We start from the raw sequence: 20,440 nt of genomic DNA on the forward strand, positions 1-20,440 counted from the left end.
GCCAATCACATATCGTGAACACCTGTGCAGCTGAGAAACTGAGCAAATCCACTTCTCACGCGCAGCAGATACCTGAATCCAGTTCGTTATCCAATTATCAGTGCCGGAGCCCGAGGTGTATTTATAAAAAAAAAAAAAAAGTCAAATTGAAAAGTATGAAGAAAAAAAAAAGAAGTGGCCACTGGGATTCACTAACGTTTGCTTACAACCTTATACAGGAGCCCTTAGCTTGGGTTAAAATAATCCGGTGCTCTCTGACGTAACATGAGAACAGAGATGACATGGATTCAAAGAGGAATGTCGAGTGTATGGAGCACATGACTGGAGGCTTGGACTAAGTAACCAGGCTGGAATAAGATGATGAAAACGTGGCCAAGTTCCTCACTGTGGAGCCTTGAGGCAGAGCAAAAATAACTAGTGTCAATCTTTTCAGCATATTCTGTAAGGCCCATTGCTCTTGGAAAATGAGAAGGGTGGGGAAGAGAAGAGAAAAGAGGTGAAGGAGAAAGCTGGGCGGAGCGAACGCAAAGAAAAATGAAAAGCATGCATAATGCATGGCGCCGACACGAGCGCGGAGGAGAAGGACGGCGTATTTACTCTATTGGATTTCGGTGGAAACAAACAGAATTGACCCTCTCTGAAATGTAACACATCCGCTGCCAATGACGTGAGGAGAGTCATCCCATGGTTCGATCTCTAACTGGGTCAGGCTTTGTTCTACACCATCAAGGATCAGGGTATAATACAGAAGCTGGAAAGGAAAAAAAAAACAAAAAAAAAACCCAACTCCGCCCATCAGCCACTCGATTACCAGGTGAAAAAACAGCAGTTCTTACAGCGTTTCTTTTTTTATGTCAGTGCTATGAAGACTCAATAGATCCTAAAAGATCTAACTTCAGGCTATGGAAGACATGAAGCACAGATGTTTCTGCACAAATAAGCAACAATTACTCCCGTTTAGCTCTGATGCAATTATTCCTGCCTGGCTTTGATGCTAGGAATGTCAAATCGGTTTTTTCATGCGCTCAGAGCGCTGTGTGGCGTTTGCCAACATCCGCATTTTCAGCATGTTTCGAGGGGGAAGAAATGAAATAATCAGTACTAAAGCAGATGGAGCAAACATTAGCATGTCTACCTGAACTTGTCTGCTAATCCGTTTTCAAGACGGAACATTCGGGAAGACTTGCAGCCCTGAAGCAGGCCAAAGTACCGAAAACTTTAGATTAGCTTTGCCTTTATCTTGAATGCACTGCGCTTTGATCTTTGCTTTGACGAGGAAGGATAAGAAGTAGTAAAACGCGGATATAAATGTTTTCAGAGGTCGTCTCGGTGTGACTTTTGGACTTGTTCTGTGCGAGACTCCACCTTGTGATCGTCAACCTTGTCCCAGATCATTACCCCACTTGACCCCACTGGCACGCGGAGATGCCTGTTGCTCCGATGCCAAGCCCTGCCAGCTATGCCAGGTGGTTAAAGTCAAGGGTATAAATCTGTCTGTGAGAGAAGCTCTGCGAGTGCATTCACTGCTGCAGAAAAATACTAATATCCACCATAAGCTGTGGATTTATTGGCGGGTTCCAAGACGGCCATCTTTCGTCTTCTGCCTTATGGCCATAATTTTTTTTTTATTCTAACGATTTGATGCATACAACAAACTATATAGTACTTAAAAAAAAAAAGGGGGATTATACTCTGGTGCCAATGGAGATTAATCAAATCCCAAATCCCTCTAAACTGATTTTAAACGAAATGGCTGAAAAACTTTGCAGCAAAGCTTTGGATCAGAGGTGAATCGGTGTATCTGGAGGTCGAGGTAGGATCGTAGAACTCTTGCAGCTTCATTTATCCGGTTCATTTCTCTGGAACCCTCATCGGACCTCGCTTTCTTTTTAACCAAGCCGACCCCCTTTCACTCGTTAAACAACGCTCACGAGTTCTCGCTCTTACATAATCGTCTGCTTTTATAACGGATTTTTGCTTGTGCCCGTGTCCTCGAACGCATTTTTTTTCCACGACACCTCTTCATATTTTTAATCCCGAGCAGGATGCTCGATGAACGGCCTTTGAAGATTAACTCGATTGTCGGAGCGTCGCCTACGGAACGCTCGGCTTCTTAGGAGACTCTTGGGGTGTCGGTGACTGCCTAGGCACCGATTTTAGAAAAGGGCAAAGATCTTGAATCTAAAAGGTCTTGGTGTTCGTAACAAAGATAGCCGAGATGTCTAGTCCGGTATACTGTGCAGGAAGCAGAGCCGACGGAGCTAAATGAAATGAATAGTTCCTCTCGTGAATGCTCAGGGCTCATGCAGGTGAAGGATGGCTCTCAGCGAGCAGGCCTAAGGACCTCGCTCCCCTGCAGCATGCCGAGAATACCTAATGCACGGCTCCATTATGAGAGGAAAAGAGGTTACTCAGCGAATCAGATGATTGAGTTGGGACCGGAGAGGGTTAGAGAAAAAGAGCAGCAGCATTTCCACTGAACTTTGCAGGAAAAAAAAAGGATGGGGGGGTGGGTGGGGTGGGGTTAGGAGCGGTGAATTTTATTCTATACCCGTCATGGCCTCTTTTCTTTCCTACGAGAAGAATGTCGCAGTCCTGAAAGTCTACATGCAGCCTGCCAGCCACTACAATGATTTATGAAGGGAGTGGAATGAATTGTTAAAGCGCTCATGTAACAGCTTGAGGGTCATTATTTAATTCTCCGTGTGAATGTATTTACTTTTGAAAGCGTGCGTCGGGGCAGTCGGGAGGTGCCAAGAATTTTCACAACGGCTACAGAGTCCCACGCCCTCGTCAGAAGATTTTTATTAGGAAGTGAGAGATTAAAAAAAACGCCTTCCTTGTTTCCTTCCGTCGTCTTTCCCTTCTTTCTTCACTTGATTCTTGAGTTGTTTCCTTCCTTACTTTGTTTTTCCTTCTTTCGTTTCTACGTTTCATATATAATTCCTTCTTCACTCCCTGCCTTTGTTCTCATCTTATCACGTTATTCCCTCCATACAGATTTCCCTTAATGCTTTCGTTCTTTGATTCATTCTTTTTCCGTTCTTTCTCCCTTTATTCCCCATTTATTTGATTGCAATTCAGTCCTGGTTTTCCTTTTCATTTCTTTCCCTGTCGTTTTGTTCCCTATCTGTTTTTTCTTCCGTCGGACACGATACGAGTCATAAAAAAAAAAGGTTTTTAATCCAGTCTATAGTCTATATAAGCATAAAATGATCCTGAGTTTACATTTTAATTGCCTGGCAATTTAAGAACTTGTACATCAGGTTCTTTTAGCTGTGTGTGTGTGTGTGTGTGTGTGTGTGTGTGTGTGTGTGTGTGTGTGTGTATATATATATACATATATATATATATATATATATAAATATATATATATACATATATATATATATATATATATAAATAAATGTACAGGTCTTGACACTTGCACTCTCGGGTTGGCTCTAAAATGTTTTAACACCACAGGGTCAGTTCGTCACACTCTCTGCATGACACGTCCCAATGACATCCTTCCTCTAATCGGTGGTGGGGTTTTTTCACCAGAGTGAACTCTGCATCACCCGAACGCCACCGGTCTTCCTTATCTAGTCGGGCAGCTGCGCTTTCTTTCCATTTTAGCTTCACTCCACATATAACTGTCTGCGGTAGAGATGTCTTTGTTAGTTTGACAGAGCATATGAAAAAAAAATCCTCAGACGAGAAAGTCTGACTGAGTCTGACGGACTTTGATTTCTCGCTGAAAGAGCAAACGTTTTAGCTCCCTGTTCGGGTTCCTGCGACGAATGCTTAAAGGCGGGGTCTCCGATTTTTGAGAAATGCTTCAGAAAACTGAGTCGGGTCGAATAATAAACAAAAAGCAAAACAAACGTGTAGCCAATGAGCAGAAAGGGGCGGGGCTTGTCGATATGGGGCGGAGAGAGTGTTCAGTGCGCATGTGTGACGTTAGCAGAAAGCGGTTTTAACATTGACATGGAGGATAAAAAAGAAAGAAAGAGAAAAAAGGCTAATATAGGATCAGCTTTCCAGCGCTGGAGAGAACTGAAGGAGCAGGAAGTTGGCCACATATTCACAGGTTGGAGTTTCCCGAGTCAATAACTCCTGAGCTAAACGCTGTTACTACACAAATAACACCTCTTTTCTATCGTAGTAATGTAGAGAGGCAGCTACAACCGCGTTTTGTGTAGTAACAGCGTTTAGCTCAGGAGTTATTGACTCGGGAAATTCGACTTTACTTAAGACGCCGAGGCGCTTTTTTCCTTCTCGATAGGTGAGTAACGTTGGTTTTGCTTTGTTACACAGAACTAATATATGCCTTTGTCCTTTACATGATTATGCTTGTGTGGCATTTTTGCTTGTTTGTTTATCTGCAATCGTATTGTTCTTCCCTTCAGCTATGATAAAGACATTGCTTTCCGTAAGTTGCCTGGGTTACGTATGTATGTGTGGGCGGAGCTATCGATACAGGGGTGGGACCCATTTGGGTTAGGGGCGTGTTTGTTTTGGTGATTTCAAATGTCGACATTGGCTTTCAAAAATCGGAGACCCTGCCTTTAATATTGCAGAACGAATAAATCGGATGTGGATGCAGAATCCCTCATTCATGATTATGCAAAAGAAGTAGAATTCTGACCCAACGTAATTGTGGTTCAATGAGGCCGGAATAAATACGTCTGTTGGCCAATAAAAAATTGGCTGCACTGAGAATCCAGGCAGGTCTACAAATTTTAATAGGAGTGCAGATCGATACCAGGTGCTTGCTCTAGTTACGGAGCCAAAAATGGACATAAAACAAGTTGAAGCACTTGCGAAAGTAGGTCAGAGTCCTATTGCTTTACAGCGCCTGGCCAGTTGGGGTGAAGTCGGGGGGATGGGTGGAAGGGTGACGGAGTATGTGGTTCTGGCAGATGCTTTGCCCTCGTCTCCCTCTGTGCTGCTCAGAACAAGCAGACCGGTCCGATCGAGACGGAGCCGATGTATTATGTGGGCACCAGAGGAGCTAAAGGCCAGTGGAGTGGGCCGACGCCAGCGCCAGGCTTCGGCTGGCATTCCTCCCGTCACAACCACGCTCCACATGGAGACGCACCATCTGGCACACTTGAGTTTGCTGGCCAGGGTATGTACAACGCTGATGGCCTAAGTAAAAGCTCTGGGATCCGTCCCATCAGTCATCCGTGTCCGTTTTAAATAAACGTCCCAGCGACTGATGCGGTGTGGAAAAGTCTATTAAACTCCACTTAAATAATTGTCTGTTGTACGCCGTGTGCTGTGATTTATATACACAGCAGCTCCAGGAGCTGCCTCCGACGAGGGGAAACTCCATTTCCTTTCTCTCCCTCTTCTGTCTCTCTCATTCATCTAACACACTGTCTAACAGGACTTCTACAACTGTGTGATTAAAATACTCGACTGACGAGGTTGTCAACTGCTTAATTACAGCACAATGACAAACACGAGACTGTGATTAGCTTCGAGAGCGGCGCTTGTGCCACGGTGACTCGTCGTCGCTACGCTGGGACACGGGTTGTCGTGGTGACGCCATCCGTTTCTAACCGGTCCGGATAGATTTGTACCGCTTTACTGATTATTGGCTGTAGAATTATATTATTACAGACTTGCATTAATGAACATCGTGTTATGTTAAGCGTCCTACCTACACTACTTACGCATTCCTTTTATTTAAAAAAAAATTTCCTTTACAACCCTAATAAATAGCCTTAACGTTTGTTAACTTTATATGTCTAACATTAGCCGTGTCTCACGCGTTGTTGGATTTACTTACATTTACAGCATTTAGCAGACGCTCTTATCCAGAGTGACTTACTTTTTTTTTCATTTCAGTTTATACACCTGAGCAATTGAGGGTTAAGGGCCCTTCGTGGACCTGGGATTCGAACCGATGACCTTCCGATCAGTAGTCGAACACCTTGACCAGTGAGCTACCACATCCCACACTCTTTCATATTAAAGGATTTAAAATATTCTCGATTTAGCTTGAGCAAAGAGAGTAAAATGTCATGTACGTCTAGTCGAGACCATGGGGATGGACGGGGCTTCCAGGAGAGATGGGGATAATATCTGAGAGTTCCAAAATCAATACAGGTGTCCGTGGTTGTGGAAGGAGGACATGTCCTGCGGTTGCGTAAGCCGGATTCAGAGCAGTGCGTCACGAAATGGCCTTCGCTCTGCTTCGGCTCTTTTCCCCTGTGCCGTCGGTGTGGTTTATGCAGCTGAACATTTAATCTAATCCATCTCTTCGATGATCTGTTTAATCTGCATCATCTCCCGCATGGGCCACATGAGGACGGATTATTAACCGTGTATATTCTCGTACGAGTTACTACGACCGCTGAGGTTAAGCCTGGTTGAAGCCTATAGGCGAAGGAAGTGGTTCTGATTTCCGCCCAACCAAATGGCATGAGCTGTAAAGGGATCTGAGATATTCTTTGGCCATCCTTTTAGTCATTGGACAAAAACAGGCGATTTCTCGTAGGATTGCTTAACAGATTTGTTGTGATTTCATTTAAAGGAGGTCACAGATTCGAATGGCGACTCAAAACGACCGCTCTTTACAGCCGCAGTGATCAGAAAAGCATCTCAGTAGACACCAGAGCTCGATGGTCATAAGTAGCGGATGGTTTTGTGCGCGGTGTAGAATCAGATTCCTGATCACAGAGAGGACAGGAGACAGGAGAGGAACCTGACGTGGTCTTCGACGTGCCGCTTTCCGTTCAACATTGAAGACTGACCGTTATTCACATTTTCCAGCCGCGTGACCATTTCATAATCTGGTCGGAGTACGAAAAAAAAAAAAATCCCCCCCAAAAAAACCAGCCTTGGGGTCGGTATGAGGTTCGTTTGTGAATACAGAAGGAGAATCTCATCAACATCTCCTACTCCTTCTGCCAGGTTTCTATGCTGACGGTAATGTCAGCACGGGTATTGGGCTGTCAGCAGGAAGTGTCACACTAGGCCTTGCACTTTACAACCGTCACGCGGTGAGAGATCTGCTGCCACCTGGGTCCTGTCAAGATGCTGCTCGTACAGAACATGTCTCTGTGGTGTGTGTATGTGTGTATGGTGATGAATCTGCAGGGATGAACCACACCACAGAGAGATATCCAGGTACATTCGTGTGCTGTCTGATGCATACCGTCCTGCTCATCAGAGTCACGCTGGACAAACCTGAACCCACCTTCAGACCCCAAAGTTGAGAAGAAGCCCCTCGTATATACACCCTGCCTGCAGATTACACGACGGAGGAAAGAGATAAGACTACAGAAGAACATAAAGGTGTCAGGAGGAACATAAATCAGAGTCCGGGCCGTCAGCCATCAGAGGTGGGCGCTCTTAAAGCAAACGCCATCAATTCTCCGAAAGGACGGCGGTATTAGTATTCACGGACACGTCCTGCTCTCTGCGCCAGAACACCTGCGAGCCTGCATTACATTTTCAAAGATGAAACAAAAAATAAATAAATAAATAATAAGGACAACACCGACGGTAGCTGCACCGGTAATCTAGGCAGAGCTCCAGGAGTTGTGTTTATACTGAGAGGAATCGTTTTTATCGAAAAAGTTCTCGCGTGTTCATGGGCAGCTTGTCTTACGATGCAACGAGACGAGTCTATAAAACCTCATAACGGAAGGAACGGCTCCCTAACGAGCGCTACCTTAACGATGAATAACAGCTTCAATCATAAGCAACGATACGAATTCCCAATTTCACACGTCTGCGGTTTATTCACAGTACATACTGTTCTTCCACGGCTCGCATTCATAAATATAGATTTCGATATTTTTATTTATTTATTTTTACACCTTTGCTTTAACAAATAATTTGAAATAATAAAATCTATTTCATCTGTGACTATTTTTGCCAAATAGGATTTCACTCCATTTTTATTGGACGGTTGTGTGTGTGGAATTATTGTTTATTTTAATATTTCATTATAAGTATTAAGAATTATTATAACTGTAGAATTCTATAAAAATATTTTGTGTGTAATAATTAGTACACAGTTTTTTTCCCTATTAGAATTTTTGCTTGTTGTATTTTTTTCTTATTTTTAGATAAATCCAATAAAAATAACTAACTAACTAAATAAATAAATAAATAAACAAACAAATAAATAAAAAATAATAAAATAAAATAAAAACTAAAAAACTCTGTGCATCAAACCAACATAGAAAAAGATATTATAAAGAAGGCTGCTGGGTTTTTTCCCCCCAGGGGTTTAAAAAAAAAAAAAAAAAAAAAAAAGTCTCCAAAGTGGCGGCGAAGATTCTCCAGGACACTCAATAAAACGTCCAACGTCCAAACGACACTCAATAAAACATCCCAGCTAACTACTGCTGTAGTTTAACACCAAAACTGTCCGTTGTTTATCTAAAAAAATATAATTTATTTAATAATAATAAATAATAATACATTTTTTATTTTTGACAATTTATTTTGTTTTAAACTCCAAATCTGGAAAACAGAAATGTAAATTAGCCGTGTGTGAACAAGTGTGAAATGTTCCTCATTCTAAGGGAAAAAGTAGTAGGGTCTAAATAAACAAACAAACAAACACATACGTACATGTCCGTGACCGAGCTGTAAGTGAAATGCTGTAGTGTAAATCGGTGACAAAATAGAAGATACGAAGGCATCTTAATATTGGTAAAGTGCGTTTAAAGGATTATTATTAAATAATTTTTAATAAAATGTTCTACCAAATTAGTCAGATTTCTGTAAAGATGATAACGTTTAGTGACGCATCAAAGTTAAAATAGCTGTGGAAATCTAAAAGGTTTTTCAAACATTAAAATAAATAAATAAATGAACAAACAAACAAATAAATAATAATAATAAAACAATAATTATTCGTTTGATATTTTCTCCGCGGGAATACTGAAGGCAAAGAGAGAATGTGAAGCGAATTTATAAACAAACAAACAAACAAATAAATAAAATGTTTAATAATTTTTTTTTATATGTTACTGAATGTCACGTGTATGTAATTCAAATGTAAACATTTGCTCAGTTTTCCGTCTTCCAAGCAGAACGTCCCAGATGTTAACGTTTACGCCGTAAACGAATAGGATTATTGAAATGCAGCCAAGCAGCATGAAGAAGGAAAAAAAAAAAAAAAAGAGCAACAAGACCTGACCGTTCACGCCTTTGAGCTGATTCAAGCCAGGAGGATGAGATGCAGATCACACCGTCAGCCCAGCAATAAGTAATGCCTCTTTCGCCTATAAATAATTCAAATTGCACCGATTGCTTTGAATTATTCATTTAAGTTTATAATTCATCTTCTATCACAATTTCCCTTCGTGAGGGGAGAAGAAGAAGAAGAAGAAGAAAAAAGAGGTTTATGAAAGATGAAATGCTACAAGCGGCGATACGGGGTCCGAGCTCGCTACTCGCTGTGGGCTGTCACAGGCCAGACGGGTGAAAGGGGAAGGGGGACGCTGGGTTTATGATGTGCAAGGTGTTGATTTTTTTGTTATGACTGACGTATAAAGCAACGCATAGTTAGCCACAAATGAGACCACGCCCCCTTTTACAGTGCACAACGACTCGCCGGTTGGCTTGTTGCATGTTAAAATAATGTTCCATTATCAGTGCTGAACAGAACTGGACACTGAATGAGGATTTTGGAGCCAAGTGTTAGACATCATCATCATCATCATCATATCACATCATCATCACAACTAATAGCACAACATTCAGTTTTATAATCCATGCTAAGCCCGACTCGAGCTGTCCTGGAAGTAAAGTGGCTGAACACACACTTTATGTTGTTGTTTTTTTTTTTCCGCATTAAATGTGTCACTCTTTAATTCCTGGATATGACACGACTTCTGAAGGATGAAACGAAAGCACATTTGAGATGATCAGCAAAAAGGAAATGATTCAGTCGCTGTTTCCAAATGCCAGATATCTGCACATGGTCCATTTCTATGAATTTCGCAAAAAGAAATGAAACGAGGAAACAGCATGACAAAACGAACATGACGCGCTTTCCTGGCATGATATATGACTAAAAGTATGTGGACACATCAGCATCACACCCATGTGTGCTTGCCAGTGGCAGATTTATGTAGTCCTCTGTGTAATAATCTGGGAAATCTTAATAGTAGACGGCGGAGCGGAGCTCAGACATTTTTGTCCCCCACTGATCCAGGTGTCGGGATTTGTGTTCATTCTGTTATAAGAGAGTTGTGAGACGGTCTGGAGAACATTCGAGATCTTACACACCGACTGTAACAAACCATGTCTTTATGAAGTTTGCTTTGTGCACGGTGGAACCGTCATCCTGGGACAGAAGAGAAATTGTTGCACTACATCGTACGAGGACGTTCTATACGATTGTATATTTGTGTCAAATGTCATGGCAACAAAAGGTTGTGGTTTTTATAATGCTCACACCTGTCCACATATTTTTGGCCACATGTGAAATCTGCTGTGCTGTAATTTCTCACAATAATGAGATCGCATCACAAAGCTTCGTTCGCGTGTACGCCAGATGTAGAGTGTTGCGTATGTTCCTCCTCCGGCATGTTTTGCTTTCGCTCAGTGCTTTGATTTCGCCGCTTTAAACTTCTCGGTGTGAGATTTTAAAGCACCTGGTTAGACATTTGGTTGGGTCAGGAACTGTGTGGAAGAGAATGAGATCACTGTGGGTTTTATATGTATACGCAACTGCTAAATTGTCATCAAGGAGCAAAGTCAAGAACCAAGAATTCGTATAACGGCGACTGACCCTGTGAAGCAGTGAGAGCCAATAAAAAAACCCCATCATTACTGCAGAGTTTTAAATACTAGTAGAATGAAATGCTTCTTAACTCTTTAATTAATGTTCACATCGAAAATCAGAACATTGGAGAAAAATAAGAGAAATCAAATTGCATTTGGATTGTGGTACGGACGTTGGCGTGAAAGACGTCATGATCTCCTAGGATCGGATTTTCACACACGACAGTCTGTTGGGGTTTCTGATCAAAAGGCCACAGGTTCAAGTCCCAACACCACCAAGCCGACAAAGCTGCCAGCCTTAAACTCCAGCCAATCGTCTCCGGGAGCTCGAGATCATGGCTGACTCTGCACTAGAAATTGAACTACCAAAGAATCTGCGATAAGCAAATAAATCAAACGAACGCTTACTTAAACGTCAAGTGACGCAGAAAATAAAAAACATTCAAACTGGCTGTTCTGGCTGACAGGAAGGCTCCAGCTATGGATTCCATCACTTATGACATCCGCGCTGAGCTGAAAAGCATCGACACGATATGCTAAGATACATGTTGGGACTAGGGTTGCAAAATTCTGGGAATTTTCGAGGCTGGAAACTTTCCATGGGAATTAACGGGACTATATGGGAATAAACTGGGAATGAAAAAAAAAATAATAATAATGCAGAGTTGCCTATAACAAGGAACTTAAATATAGTTAAAAAAATCTTGCAGCCTAATTTTGTTTAAAACGAGATTTAATGCAATTTAAGTTGACCTGTACCCTGCGTTCCTCGGCCACTTGCACACTGCTTACTGGAGAGCCATTGAGGCCAAACCCCTGCATGTACTTGCATTCTTCCATAACATGCACAGTAACACTATTTATTAACTCTAATTTCCATAAATTCCCGTAAAATTTCCAATTTCGAATACTTCCAAAATTCCCCAGATTAAGTTCCCGTGGGAAGTTTCCGGAGATTTACCGGAAACCTTCCGGCCCTTCGCAACTCCACACGAGCCACAGGCTCCCACAAACCGTACAGTTAAAGACGAGTTAAAACGTCTTGCTGGTCCGTATTTCTCTTCACCTACTGTATGTTTGAGCTAAAATCTCAACAAATAGCACAATCTTTAGCACAGACGACCGTGAGACAGCGTAATAAAAAAAATAAGGTTCTCAGCTTATAACAAATCCTCGCCATCCCAAACCAATAAAGCTACTCAGTTGCTTGGAGATTCGCCTTCACGTCACATCGGTTATAATACGTACCTCCTTTTGCTCAGATCTCATCAAAAGTGTCTGCTTCTGTAGTTCTCGGCCTGTACTCGAGTCCTGGGAGCATCTGCAACAGGCATCCTGAAAGAAAAGAGAAAAATCATCACGGCGTGATCGATTAAACCCGAAACCGACTGAAGCACGTGCAGGACGAACTGGATGGACTTCAGACAGATTAGCACACGAGTGTAAGGTGTTATGACGCATTACACGTCGCGTGTGCCTTTGTATTTACTGCCGAAACTGAGAAAGTGGCAGCGATAAAGACAACAGTACACTGTAGGTATCATGCTGACATTCACATTCACCGCTGCAGATCCACAATTCCCAAATCTCATTGAGATCTAGGCACCACATAAACAGGAAGCGGGACATGAGGGATGTTAATAATTCAGATCTTGTGTCTTGCTCTGATGCTCAACAGCGGCGAAGACGTCGGGTCAATTTCTCCCTGTTTAAGAAACTAGACACCGTTTGGGATCGAGCTTTCCTTCGCCAGACGTGAGAACGAGACGCTGCCGCTCCGGAGGGAGGGGCACATATCTCGGAAAAGATACATCAAAGACAGCCGTGTTACATACGAGTGGAAGGAGGGAAAAAGCCGAACCGGTGCAGCTGGAGCGGGGCCATGGCTGGGTTGGCAGAATCACTGGAGCTTCGGTGGCTCTGGAGAAAAGCCAAGCTTGTTCTTACAGGCAATCTGGCAGATGAAGTAAAAGCATCAATCACACACACACACACACACACACACACACGCTCATATCTACCCCTTCCACATACATGATCTCACATACATCCAGAAGGGTTGATTCTCACTGTAACTGACATGTTAGGCGAGACTAGGCCACGCCTCCCGGGTAGACGCCACAGCTCTACACTCTCAATCCACATTTACCGGATTGGAATCGATCGTTTCCGGACTCTACGTCGAACGTTGTTCTGTCGCGCCATTTCGGGAGGGAAAAAAAAAAACAAAACATTTTGTAAGCAGGTTCACGTTACACCGAAGCGAACACCACAAAGATCTCAATCCGTGGTGGCCGAGATGTTCATATACACGAAACTGCTCTAGGTGTCTAGCAGAGGGCACAAGATCCAAAGCCACGTTCAGGACTTCGGAGAACTGCGCGACTCGTACACCGTCTTGATTGACTCGAGCTACTCCGAGGTTCTCGGTAGGACGCCGGATGCAGTGCTTTTACTCAGTGCTCAGACATTTTTGTCCCCCCGCCTTTTTTTTTCTTTTTTCTTTTTGAAGTTGGTATAAAAGCTGGGAGGCTTGGTCAATGGTTCTCGCAGCTGCCCGAGGGTCTTATATCTTCAGCTGGCATGTGTCACAGCTTCAGAAAACAGCGAAGGTGTGCTGGGAGGACAGCCAACAATAACAGAGTCACACTTCACTGGTGCCTGTCTGAACAGCTGAGGCCATCTTTCCTCACACACACACACACACACACACACAGCAATGCAGCTGTTTCAGTATAAGACCAAAGATGCAGGTCTGCTCTGAAAGATTACGACATCTGAGCCAAAATGTTTCCTTCTTGTCTGGTCTAAAAACATTTTAAAAAATAAATAAATAAATAAAAAACATTATGTAATTAAATTAAACGCAACTTTTCTGTCACAGGAGAATTACCTCTCGCTAAGGTTGGGCCGAGCGTTGTTAATCGTGCCGCCGCTGTGCAGCAATTAAGGCTGGAAGAACAAAAAGTGAATAACAGATTAAACGTAATCTTTAGATTTAAGGTGAAGAAAAAAAGAAAAAGGAAATCCTTGCAGAAAAGGAGGAGACGTCTTAAACACGAGCGAGACTGAGGAACGTGAAACGGTTGTCTTGGTAAAAGTGTGTGATGATGACGACGATGATGAAGATAAGAGGATGAGAGAAAAGACTTCACCCTGTTATGGTCCTGTTGATGAATTCTGTAATATATATTTTTTTGGGCTAGTTTTTTTTTAAGTTCTGTTTAAACACAAAGTCCGAGTGAGATCATCAAAGCTGTCATGTCTGGGTGTTTCTCTAAAACGGATGCTTATTACTCGTGCGGCGTCGGAAGGCGACGCTTCTCCTCCTGCTGCGTATGAACCGAGGCTGAAAGCGGTCTAGTCGAGCGCTGGAGGATGTCTCGGAGGGGGGGGGGTCTCAAAACCAGAGCTATGTTTGGGTGCGAAAGCTACAACGGCATCAGAAAAGCGTTGCCTCCAGCAAGACTCCCTGTGCCTTTGCACATCAGAAAGGCACTTTAACTGACAAAAATGTCGTCCCCGGTGTCCGCGGGCTACGGTTTTATATTCTGGCCGCAGCGGGTAACATTTTTCATTACCTGCTGCTGCATGACCAGAAGAGGACGAATCTGTAGAACAGGGGCTGGGGATACAATAGCAACGAGCTCAGAAAGAGAGAAAGAAAGAAGAAAAGAAGGAAAAGAAAGAAGGAAAGAAAAAGAAAGCATGAGAGAGAGAGAGAAATAAAAAGAAAGAATTAACAAGAGAGAGAAAGGGGAAGGAAAAGAAAGAGAAAGAAAGAAAGAATTAACAAGAGAGGAAAAAGAAAGAGAAATAGAGAGAGCGAGAGAGGGGGGGGAGAAAGAAAAAGAGAAAAAGAATTAACAAGAAAGAGAGAGAGGGGAAGAAAAAGAAAGAGAAAGAAAGAAGTAACGAGAGAAAGAAAGAAAAAGAAAGAAAGAAAGAATTAACAAGAGGGAGAGAGAGAGAGAGAGAGAGAGAGAGAGAGAGAGAGGAAGACAGAGGGGAAGAAACAGAAAGAAAGAAAAAGAGAAAGAAACAATGAATTAACAAGAGAGAAAGAAAGAGAAAGAGAGAGAGGGGGGGGGGAACCTTGTTACAATTTATTTTATTTTTCCTCGGTGATGAAACTCATTTGTAAGCATCATATTAAAGGGCGTATTATAACCCGTTCCTGGTGTGAAGAGCATTCTGGGATGTCGGTCGGAGAAGACGGTGTGGAATGTGTGTGGAATGTGTGTGGAATGTGTGTCCCGGTCGTCTGAATGAATCAGCAGCTGTAAGCGCGAGTCTGGTTCAGATTTCAGAGCTGTGAGATGTGAACTGGACCGAGCCGCTTCACGCTCACGCAGGTGCTGAAAGCTCTACAGGGACATGACAACACGGTCGAGTCGCAGAACCCAGCCCAGGGTTTTAGCCCCTTTTGTTACCCCCTTAACGACGGGACACTGGAAAAGAGACACGCCCAGACGGAGGTCATTTTAGAGCTGAACACACGTCAACACGGCCTCAGCATCCTGGGTGCGTTCACAGTTTAGAAGAAACAAGCGCTTCGTGACGAGGCGACTAAAGGGACCAGACGGCGGGACGTCACGTCATTAACGACCAAACAAAACAATCTGACAAATTTAAACATGGGTATTTTTACTACTAATAATTAATAATGCCTGATGCTCGGTTTGTAGACTAATTATTTATCTTGAATTTTGAATTTGATTCTTGAATTTCCTCCAGGATCAATAAAAGTATCCATCCATCCATCCATCCATCCATCCATCCATCCATCCATCCATCCATCCATCCGTTAAACCAGCGCAACTGTTCTCCTCCAACGTCTTTGGAAGTTTTTTTTTACTCCATGTTATTTTTTTTTATACACTTTGACACACTGTTTTTTGTTTCCTTTTCCACCCCCCCCCCCCAAAAAAAACCCCACCCTAAAATCATCCGTCTTAACAAAACCGATTCATCCCAGAAGATCGACAGAAAGCTTCGGTCCTGAAACTAAAGGCTTGAGAAGACGCCTTAAAAAAGTTCACACCAGGTTCCTGTGGATCTTCGTGTGGTCGAAGATCCCGGTCCGTTTTGTCGAGCGTCTTTTAAGAGACTCGCGCGGAAATTAAAAGCCTCGCCCGGATGCGTGTTCCTGAATTAATTAGTTTTTCGGTAGCACCGAAGTCGAAGAATAGCAACTCCTCGCCTACACGTAGTGTCCCTGCAGAAATTTTCCACCAGATCGCAGCGGTGCGGTATGATTAAGAAGTCAGCACTGCAGGACACTGGGGAACAGCCAAGAGAGAGAGCAGCTCTCCACAAAGTCTCTTCTATTAGCTAATGCCTCATGGAGACGTTATAGATACAGGACTCAGCGTCTGCCCTTGCAAATGACTCATCCTTTTTTTTTTTGTAATTCCTTGCCACATGTCCCACAGGCCCAATCTTCCATTTCCATGCTGATTTCTCAACATCATGACCAGTGAGGTCTCTCCACGAGCAGATGTCTTGGTGAACGTCTCCATAAACGGAGATGCCAAAATCTATTTTTCCGTTTCCAATACATACAAGCAGCAAGAGTTGGACCTCAGATTTTCAACTAAACTCGCCAAGCCCCTTCTTTCCCTTTTGTTTTCTCCCCTCTCTCTACTTTCTTGCAGATTTATACTTTCCCTAACAAGAGCAGGCAGTGGAGGAAGAGGATAATTGACCATTTCGTGCTGATGGTGTTTAGATCGGACGCGTCTGTGCGTGCGGGAGGTTGGAAGCTGCTACGGCGGCGATTGATGTCCCTTAAAAAAAAAAAAAATCCCACAATCCTAGCATCAGCGATTTTTGAGACTCGGCGCAGGAGAAGCGACTCGGACAGCCGTGTGGTAAAAGTACACGTGCGATGTTTTTTTTGTTTTTACAGCGTGCCAAAACTTTTCCCCTCGTCGTGCTCGGGAATTTGCGTTGGAGCAAAATTTCAGGGCTTGATTAAACGTTTTTTTTTTATTGCTGAACTCCTACGCTAGTGCAATGTGCCATGGTGGGGAAAAATACCAAAAGATGTTGTTTTACATATTATATTATTTTCAACATTTAAGTGGGGTTTGTCCGAACGTGACATTTCCAATTGGTGGCACTCAAAATCTGTCTTCACGGTCGGAGCAATATCCGTGAAAATAAATAATAATAATAAAAAATATTCTCTAAACTGCTATTTAAAAATCAAGCGATCCTATGTGGTGGTGTGGATTTGTTTAAAAAGCGGTACTAATGAATTTTTAGGAAAATTTTTGAGGAGAATTCGAAAACATTCATACGACAATTTGGAGAAAAACAAAAACAACATGTCTCTACGGAAGCTAGCCAGCTAACGTCGATGAGGAGTTTAATATTATATTTACATTCTGATTTAACGCATAATTAAACAAATTATTCGATTTGCTCCTGAGCCTGTGAGCAGCCACGTTGACGCGTCACGTCAATGGCGGAAATACTGAAATCGAGGGACCTTTCCTTCGTTCCGAGTTGGATTCCTGAGATTTCTTAGACAATGTTTTATTTGGTTTGGTCAGAAATCTTGTAGTGGGAATCTCAGAAGAAGCCTTTATTAAAATCGTAATACATTACAGCACAGGGAATTTATTTGCTTTCCATATACCAGCTTAGGAAATTGGGTTCTGATGATACAGCACCCCTAGGGCAAAGAGGGTCTTGCTCGAGAGGCAGGCAGTGGCGGCTTGGCAGTGCTGGGGCTTGAACCACCAACCTTCTGAACAGAAACCCACATCCTTAAACATTCGACCAACCACTGCCTCCAATCTAGTGTCGAATCCAGCTAAAGACACATGAAGGGCTCAGACAGACAGGCCCCTGCACCAGAGTCACTCTGAATACATTTAATCAGCACCCCAAGCCCCAGGTGGCGTCACGGTTCTCGGTTCCAGCACGTGGTGTGGGTTATACAGTAGAGAAGACACACTAGAGGAGTTCTGTTGCAGAGAAAACAGTCGCAGTGGACTTGAACGCCTTTTCATCTCGCTCCCTGGCTCAGCATGACGATTCACCAACTTGTCAGCTCTCTGGCAAAACATCGGGGGCAAGGCAGAAAAACAAGCCACTTATTTTTGCCGGCACTCTTGACATCTGAGCTTCAATCTTCCCTGTGCCAAAGTAATCAAAAGTGCCACTGTGCCAAGAACGTGCAAAAAAAAAGGTCAACACTTGGACTTGATGAGCAGGCAAAACACTCACAATAAAAAAAAAAAAAAGAAAAAGACCACTTCAGCGGTACAGAACTCCTTTTTTCCGGGCTCCTTGGGAATAAAGATGCACATTATGCTTTGTTGGGTTATTAAATATTTGAACAAGGCACTGGGCGTATTGTACTTTCGATTTGTTGGCTCTTTGATATCCATTTAATTTTACGATGAGCGAGTCTGTTGACCTTTTCCAAGGTAGTTTAGGATGCCTTCATTCCTCATAGTCATAGAGCTGTTTACACACACACACACACAAAAAGATAATTTAGATCGCAAATCAAGGTCATTGCCGGAGTAACCGATTTCATCATATTTAGCAGAACCCTGCACAATGCTGATGCAACACGGAAAAATAATTCGACTAGAACTTGAAACGAGGACGATGCGACTCAGACGTTAGGGATGTGACTCGGTGCGAGAGTGCGACAAAATAGTTTGTGTTTCTGCGGCACTCTCACACGTCAAATGTTCAGAAGGTCCAACAACACTGAAGACATCTCCATCAAGCTGGAACCCAATCCTCGGGTTTATAATCGACATGCTTGTTCTTATACGAGCGGTCGTTTCCATAGCGACAGCTCACTCGCCGGTACTCGGAATTGGGACGATCGGAGACGTCGGTTCCTGTTGAAGAATACTGTCGTTATCGAGCCATTAAAAAAAAGCCAAAGCTTTGATAGACGACGTGTTCCTTGCGATTCGTTTAGGGAATGTGGAAGGAGTCTCTGTTGTCAGAGTAGTGTCCGCTTTGACTAAAGGACTGAGACGTGACAATTCCCTGTAACATGACAAGCTGTGTTTGTTTTTTAACTTAAATAAATAAATGACCGAATAAATACTTTTAAACCTACGTTACATTTTGTTCGGTAATAATTTAAATAACCGCAACTCCGATAATCTTTCAACGCTCCTCTGCTGTATCATGGGTTATTTTCCAACAAAAAAAAAGTTAAATTATTTTACTCGTATTATAAATCGTTTTCTGCTACACATGGTGGAAACAAATATGGAGAACCGACAGACCCGTCTTGGAAATATCGCATGTGCAGGCGAAACGAGAACGACACAAAAGGCGGCGGCGGCTTTGGTGGGAAAGACGAGGCCCAGCGCTGCAGCGCTGCCAATAAATAACCTAAGGGTATTTCATCAGTGTCCCATTTACTACAGACGACTCGTTCAAGATCTAATACCGTAGCACAAATATAAAACAAGCCCCAACAAGTCTCTGAATAAAGACTTCGCCAGCACCGAGGAGATGGTGTAGAGGCAAGCTGGGGGGAAAACGGCGGGCTGAAAAAAACGTGAAGCTATTGTACGCTTGTCAGGGAGAATGACTTGCGGGGTGAAACGGGGGGCAGGTGGAGAATAAAAGGATGTGTGTGTGATTTCTTCATTTAGGGAAATAAAATTTCTTGATTATAGAAATGTATTATAGTATTTTTGGGTCTTTGGATATAAGAGGGTAGTTTGCTAGTTTATTAACACAAAAGAAGGGTCAAGTGTTGGGATAAAAAACCCTACCCCTTTATACCAAGGAAAGCGCGCGGGTTTCGTTAACCATGCTAGCTAGACACGGGTTGTTTGTGTCGCTCGTAGCTTAGATGATTCTCTGAATCTGAATAAAGAGCTGCTGGAATCTACAAAACTGACTGCATCCTCGTGCGAATAAAATGCACGTGCACGAGAAAGGCACAAAAGTAGACTCGTATTCCATCCGTAAACACATCAGTAAAGCTCGAGCAGTAAAGCTGAGGCCTTTGACTCGATTAGATACAGAAGAGAAATCGAATTTTAACGCCGTGTGAGATTCAATAACGCCACTATCTGCGCGATGGATCGCGGAAGTCCAGCCGAAATCTTTCCTGATGCTCATGATTTTCTCAGACAGCACTACAGGTCTGTAAACCTGTTCGCCATCCTCGATTTAACAAGACCTAACATACAAATTACCATCGATTCTATCCACCCGACGGCCAAGTGGTGAATTTAACCCGATCCAGATTGGTCGAGAGTCTCGTCTTAAGATAACGAACGCAAGCTGTCTCGGAGCTCAGAAGCTAGAGCTTGTAAGAAACGAGAGGAAGAAACCTGATGTCCAGATGGCATCATTTGGACATTGTGAAGAAGAAGGAGGGGGTTGAGGACAGAACAGGAGCTCAGCCAGCATTCGGTGGCGCCCCCGCGATGAACACAAACAGTTATGCGGTCCCTTGTTTTGGCACGCTCGACTTGAAGATTAATTATTCTTTCCACTGGCACAGCAGAACAAGAGCTGGCAAAGAAGCACGGCCGAGGGCGACCGCGGACAACGAGCCCAGACTCCTACAGGCGGGCTCCTGGGGACCAGGAAGTCGAGCAGGTGTGTTTGGGGATTAACACTGAGACACAGGATATCGAAAGGGCTTCGGAATGAAGAACGGTGTGTTGATATTAGCGGATATTCCTAGAGG

The 20,440-nt window shown here is 43.2% G+C and overlaps 1 protein-coding gene across 3 annotated transcripts in view; it reads right to left on the minus strand.

Moving 5' to 3' along the window:
- The window catches only part of ndst1b (N-deacetylase/N-sulfotransferase (heparan glucosaminyl) 1b), a 70,579-nt gene that overhangs the window by 42,254 nt on the left and 7,885 nt on the right, over positions 1-20,440 (minus strand). For 2 of the 3 annotated variants that reach the window (XM_047805553.1, XM_027153379.2), the window contains exon 2: positions 11,992-12,078. The exons of the other annotated variant lie outside the window; for it this stretch is intronic. The gene's annotated coding sequence lies outside the window, so the exon portion shown is untranslated. The remainder of the gene's footprint in view (positions 1-11,991; positions 12,079-20,440) is intronic. 3 annotated transcript variants of the gene reach the window in all.

The sequence above is a fragment of the Tachysurus fulvidraco genome, chromosome 21 (assembly GCF_022655615.1).
Source record: "Tachysurus fulvidraco isolate hzauxx_2018 chromosome 21, HZAU_PFXX_2.0, whole genome shotgun sequence".
NCBI lineage: Eukaryota > Metazoa > Chordata > Actinopteri > Siluriformes > Bagridae > Tachysurus > Tachysurus fulvidraco.